This window comes from Nipponia nippon, unplaced genomic scaffold (genome assembly GCF_047370975.1).
Source record: "Nipponia nippon isolate SJK-2023a ecotype South Korea unplaced genomic scaffold, ASM4737097v1 scaffold_34, whole genome shotgun sequence".
In the NCBI taxonomy this organism is placed as follows: Eukaryota; Metazoa; Chordata; class Aves; order Pelecaniformes; family Threskiornithidae; genus Nipponia; species Nipponia nippon.
The window spans coordinates 5520601-5526752 of NW_028262352.1; the positions used below are offsets into that span (position 1 = coordinate 5520601).

The window sequence follows — 6152 nt, forward strand, 5'->3', positions numbered from 1 at the left end:
AATCATGATGCTTAATTATTTGTGAGGCTGGAGTAAAAGATCTGCAGATGCATATGGGGTTATCATTTTCTTTCAACACATATAAAAACAATTAATATTAACACATTTGAAAAGCAAAGCAAGCTAAATGCTCTTGCATCTTATGTCATTTATTATGGACTACAATATGTTAATGCAAACAATCTGAAATAGTAGGCATTGAATGTTTGCTTGGTTACTTCTGGGAGAGCTTATGGATAGCAATAATACAGGGAGCTCTGGGGAAAAATGAGAAAATAGCAAAAATTCTACAAGCGGACAGCACCTCATTCTGATCTCTTCTAAGGAAATCCTAAAGGTTAGTTACTTGACAGCATTGCAGGTGAATGCTAAAGAAATATGCTAAGATGTATATTTAGTATGAAAGAAAAAAAAAAAAGAGATTTTAAAGGTGAGATTCAGAAAGGACTGAGCAGGAAGCCTAGCTTTTAAGCGCCTCGCTTCCAAAGTAGTCCAAGGAAGAAGGCAGCCTTAGGGAGAGAGATTTCCAGTGCCCCAGTCTTTGTTCCCAGAAGCGTTTATGGAAAATGGACAACTGCAAGGACAGAAAATGTTTTAAAAAAGACAATAAAATTTTCCTTACCATCATCAAATTAAAAGGAAAAAAGAACTCAAAGATCATATAGTAACCAAGCAGGAAAACTTCCTATTTTAAAGATGCAGCAGCTGGAAAGTAAGAGCCATATGAAAAGCTCATAAAAGAAACTGTCCTACTTTTACCACATCCCCACAGACTGCATTTTAATTATTCTTACATATAACATATGAAATAGATCTGATTCCACTAGATATAATCTAGACTTCTATTTTAGTTGGTCTATGTTTTGAATCAAATTACTAACCCCCTTTGGAATAGGTTAGCTGTCAGATAAAAATCCAAATATTGAAAGATAAAGGACAACTGCATAATCTCTGGCCTTGGGGGAGGTACTGTAGTTATGCTAATAAAACCTTTTTTTTTTTCTTTCTCAAAGATGTCTTTGACTTACCTGAGTTTTGTTAAGGCCTATATCTAAGCCTTGTACAATTTTTTTAAAAATGCTTGCGCTGCATCCCAGAGATAAATGATGTTTGACTCATCACAAACCACCATAACATCTTTGACAGAGGAACACTCTCAAACAAAAATAAAAAGTGAATATTAAATGCACTTTCAGTCTCAATGTACTTCCAACTCTTTCTTTGGCTAAATCCAGAGGTGCATAGTTAGGTCTCACACAGGCAATACTTCAGATCAGGAAGGTTTTGCCTGAATGAAGACTCAATAGAAGCATATGCAGATTTTGAGTCTGTCTTCATTTTCACTGCTCTGGTGCAATGCCGTGGAATTCAGAGGAGTGAGTCCAGATTCATATCAGCATTAGATCAGAATCTGTCAGTCTTTACATGTGAATCACAGGGCTTTACTTTTTGCACATACATGTTTTTAAAAATCCTAAATTAAAAGTCCCCGACAAAATATATCTTGATTTTGTTTGATCTATTTTTTTTTAATTGAATCTGTTTTGCACGTGTTGCCTTACTTTGAACAGCAGGAGAAAAGCTTCTTAGTATCTGGAAACTTGGAGTGATTTCAGAACAGACTCCTGTTGCATAGTATTGGCTTCCACACTGCTGTGCCCACAAGGGACCACAAGTCTTTAAAAATAACAAAAAAGGGAAACTATAAAAATAACAAATACTAGTCTCACCGTATCCATATACAAGAGCACAATAAGCAGGACTACAGGAATATAGGATCAGAGGAGCCCTCTTGGATTATCAGGCCAAATCCCTTGCCGTCCCTGTGACAGTGTCAGGTAACTCCTTTCATAGAATTTCTCATAAAAAGGATTCTCTATTCATGATCATCCTAGTGCCGCCTCCTGCAAGCTGGTCCCTCCAGACTATGCACAGCTATAACTTCTAGGGAGTGTGACTTGGTTTGCAAGGAATCTGTGCTGCTTTAAGCCACCTGCTCTACAAACTATGGTTTTAGAACTAGGGTTGGTATTTGCACATTGCTTATAAATGTGCAGAGGAATACTTCCACTAACCAGGAAGTGGCATCAGAGCCATGAACATGCACCTCGCTGCAAACATGCAGAGGAGCTTTTCTTGTGGTATGTTTGATTACCACCAACAGTGTGACCACAGAATCATAGAACCATAGAATGCTTTGGGATGGAAGGGACCTTCAAAGCCCATCCAGTCCATCCCCCCTGCAATGGGCAGGGACATCTACAACCAGATCAGGTTGCTCAGAGCCCCATCCAGCCTGGCCTTGAATGTTTCCAGGGATGGGGCATCTCCCACCTCTCTGGGCAACCTGGGCCAGTGTCTCACCACCCTCATCGTAAAAAATATCTTCCTTACATCTAGTCTGAATCTCCCCTCTATTAGTTTAAAACCATCACCCCTTGTCCTATCGCTACAGGCCCTGCTAAAAAGTCTGTCCCCATCTTTCTTCTAAGCCCCCTTTAAGTACTGAAAGGCCGCAATCAGGTCTCCCCGCAGCCTTCTCTTCTCCAGGCTGAACACCCCCAGCTCTCTCAGCCTGTCCTCATAGCAGAGGTGCTCCAGCCCTCAGATCATTTTTGTGGCCTCCTCTGGCCCCGCTCCAACAGCTCCATGTCCTTCCCATGCTGAGGACCCCCGAGCTGGAGGCAGGGCTCCAGGGGGGTCTCCCCAGAGCGGAGCAGAGGGGCAGAATCCCCTCCCTCGCCCCGCTGCCCACGCTGCGGGTGAGGCAGCCCAGGAGACACTTGGCTTTCTGGGCTGCAAGCGCACATTGCCAGCTCATGTCCAGCTTTTCATCCACCAATACCTCCAAGTCCTTTTCCTCAGGGCTGCTCTCCATCCCTTCACCCCCCAGCCTGTACTGATACCAGGGGTTGCCCCGACCCAGGTGCAGGACCTTGCACTTGGCCTTGTTGAACCTCATGAGGTTCACACAGGCCCACCTCTCCAGCTTGTCCAGGTCCCTCTGGATGGCATCCCGTCCCTCAGGTGTGTCAACTGCTGAGCGCTTGGTGTCATCTGCAAACTTGCTGAGGGTGCACTCGATCCCGCTATGTCATTGATGAAGATGATGAACAGACTGAAGAGTTTTGTGATTAGTGCACGAACACGCATTTATTTATTTGAGAAGCCTTGTTCCCAAGGGAAATTCACTTTGCCAAAATATTTACATGTTAAACTTCTTCATCGTCTCCACTGAGGGTGCAGCCTCACAGTATGCACTGTTCTATTTAGCTGCAGCTAAAAGGAGAAGTTTGGCCCTGGCCTCACATACACCTCAGCTACATGTTTCATTGCCTTCCGGGGAAAATAATCTTGTTTCTTTGCTGAAAATGATCTCTGTAAAAAGAAGTGTTTTCAGCTAGATCAGCCAGCTGGTTGCATGACAGCCACACCTCTGATATTAGAAGGATTTTTACAAAAGTACCTAGATAAAAAAGACAGATACCGAGACAGTATTTTGTCATGAGGATATTGAGGGGGTGGGTGGGGTGGGTGGGTGTTTCTTTTTAAAAGAAAATCACGTTAGGAACTCAAGGAAAAAAACCATAACCTCTGTATAACCTCTGTCCAACAGTTCTGAAAGAAATGATAGCCTCTTTACATGTACTTTCTGATTGCCCTATCCACTCAGGAGAGCCTGGAAAACAGAAAATGCACCATCTCTAAGAAGAGGAGAGAGAGTGAACACAGCATTATTACCCTTTTCTCAAGAGTATTGAAAAAAAGGTAATTAAAGGCAGAAGTAAATGGAAAATGAGATAAATCACACACTGGTTTACCAGTGGCAGATCACATCAAACTATCCTAACATACTTGACAAGATGGCAGATTTTCTAGACAAGAGAAAGGAAGTATATCTACATTATCTGATCTTGAGATAAGTGCTCTTTTTAGCTGCCACATGGGGCATGATTAGTTTTACTGGAAAAGATGGATATTTACAGAGGTGAGAGGTACAAAAGAAATAATCTATACCAGTAACTATGAAGCTGGAGGAGAGTCTTTAATTAAAGTTATTTTTTAATATAAAGTTCTTTTTAGATCAATCTCATTTGCCTGTTTTCTAGTTTTTTCTGTATTAATGGTAACTCAAAATTGTGATGTTAATCTTGGACCAAAAAATAAAAATATTCTAATAAACTTTGCTAATCTTCACCTTAAAAAAAAAAAAAAAGGAAATGCTCTAATATTCTAGCATTGTTACAGTCAGAAATTTAAGATGCATCATTAATGCAGGGGAAAACTGGGAGATCACATATTAAAAATTTATGAACTCGAAAAGTGGAATTTAGAAAGGGGCACAGACTTGCCCTTAAGGACTAATCTTAATAAATGTGGACATAAACTGGAAGCTCATTGAGTGGAAGAGAGAGGAGCAGACAGATCAGGCACTGGCTGATTACAGGGTGACCATAAGCATGCAGCCAACATGCAAAGCAAATATGGCCTGAAGATATGTGACAAGAAGCACTTCTAGTTGAGACAGGGAAATACCAAATACACTATATAGTGCCCTGGAAAGACTCATATGGAATACAGAATAGATCTGGTCATTCATGTTCGAGAGGGGTATATTTTAAAAAGTGCATTTCAGCCAAAAAATTCTGTCTAGCAAACCGAAGGACAAAGGAGAATGATTGTGGGGTGTTAAATATCGAAAGGAGATTTTACATGTATAAAGATGGGAGCTGTTCCTTTTAACTAAAGGCACAGCACTGCACAAAGAACAAACTGATAGAAACTTAGATCAGAAATCTGGAAAAAAGTTGTTAACCATCAGTGAAATTCTTAAGCACCTTTCCAACAGGACTAAGCATGCCTCAGAAAAATGTAATGAGCATGTGAAAATGACTGCCCTGTACTTAGGATACCTGTGGGAAGCAATCACATGGCGTCAAACAGCTGAACCAGCAGGACCCACAAGCTACGGCACAGACACATCAGGCTGGGTCATGCTCCAGCCGAGCAGCCCAGGACACCTCCCAGGATGCAGCACAGACTAGTGCAAGTGGATGGAGGCTGAAAGAAAAGCAGCCACAGAAGGAAGGAGCACAGTGAGTCGAGATGAGGAAGCCCTGAGCATAACCCAAAAAGCCCATCACAGAGGCCAGCTGCCAGAGACAGCATCTTGGAGCAAAGTCCTGGCTGGCAGAAGCTTGCCATTATGAGCAAAGAAAATTTCTACTTATTATCCAATTCTAGCCACATCTAAGTCACAGGGCTTTTGATATTCATTGAGGCTGAGTCACAAATAAGCACCTGTCTCCAATACCCGGTTCTCCTTCTGTCAAAAAGAACTCCCTTTGCCACAGAAGTGGCTAACTGTTCGTGTCTTAGTGTTCAACTTTTTTTTTTTTTTGTTACTTTATGCAAGTTAGGTAGAGTCAATCAATACCATATGGATCAGGAAATACTTTATATTTGAGAGAAGTTCAAATATTATTAGAAAATGAAAATTTTTCTGCATGAGATGTTTTAAATTACTCCAAATACAGATACTGATTAAAGTGGGTATGCATGGGACAGTATTAACAGTAATTAAAAGGTATTATCAAAGAGATAGTATAAGATTTTTTTTAATAAGTATCCTCTCAAACCAACAATCAAGAAGAGCACTGTTGCTGTATCTTGAAGTTATGATTAACCTTACTAAATCAAAGAAAGCTGCTGGAAAGCTTAGAATTAGACCTATTAAGTACTTCAATGAATTGGGCTATATGGTAATGAAGGTAATAAATATTTGAATACTTTTGTGATAAAACAGAGAAATACAAAGCTTAAAGTGAGCCTCAAAGCTCATTTGCCTGTAGTTTATTGTTTTGCTTAATTACTCCACATGCCTACAATGTGTGCATCATAAACTGGAATATACCATGTTGCAGATGGAGAGAGAAGCAAAAATATACTTTATTGACATAAAACAATGAGTTAACAAGGTTCAATGGTAAATGCGACAGTGGTTTAAAAATATTCGATGGCAAGGTACACTTGATTATTTACTGCATAGAGCACAAGGTCAGACAAAAACTGTCAGGGAGACCCTCTCGTTGAGTCATGAGGTTCAGAAAGGACCCCCTTGCTTTCTAAACTCCTTCCTCAGACAGGAGCCT

At 40.7% G+C, this 6152-nt stretch overlaps 1 pseudogene; it reads right to left on the reverse strand.

Annotated features, from left to right (window-relative positions):
* The window catches only part of LOC104023088 (integrin alpha-2-like), a 41654-nt pseudogene extending 38776 nt beyond the window's left edge, over window positions 1-2878 (reverse strand).
* Window positions 2879-6152: the final 3274 nt, after the last annotated feature.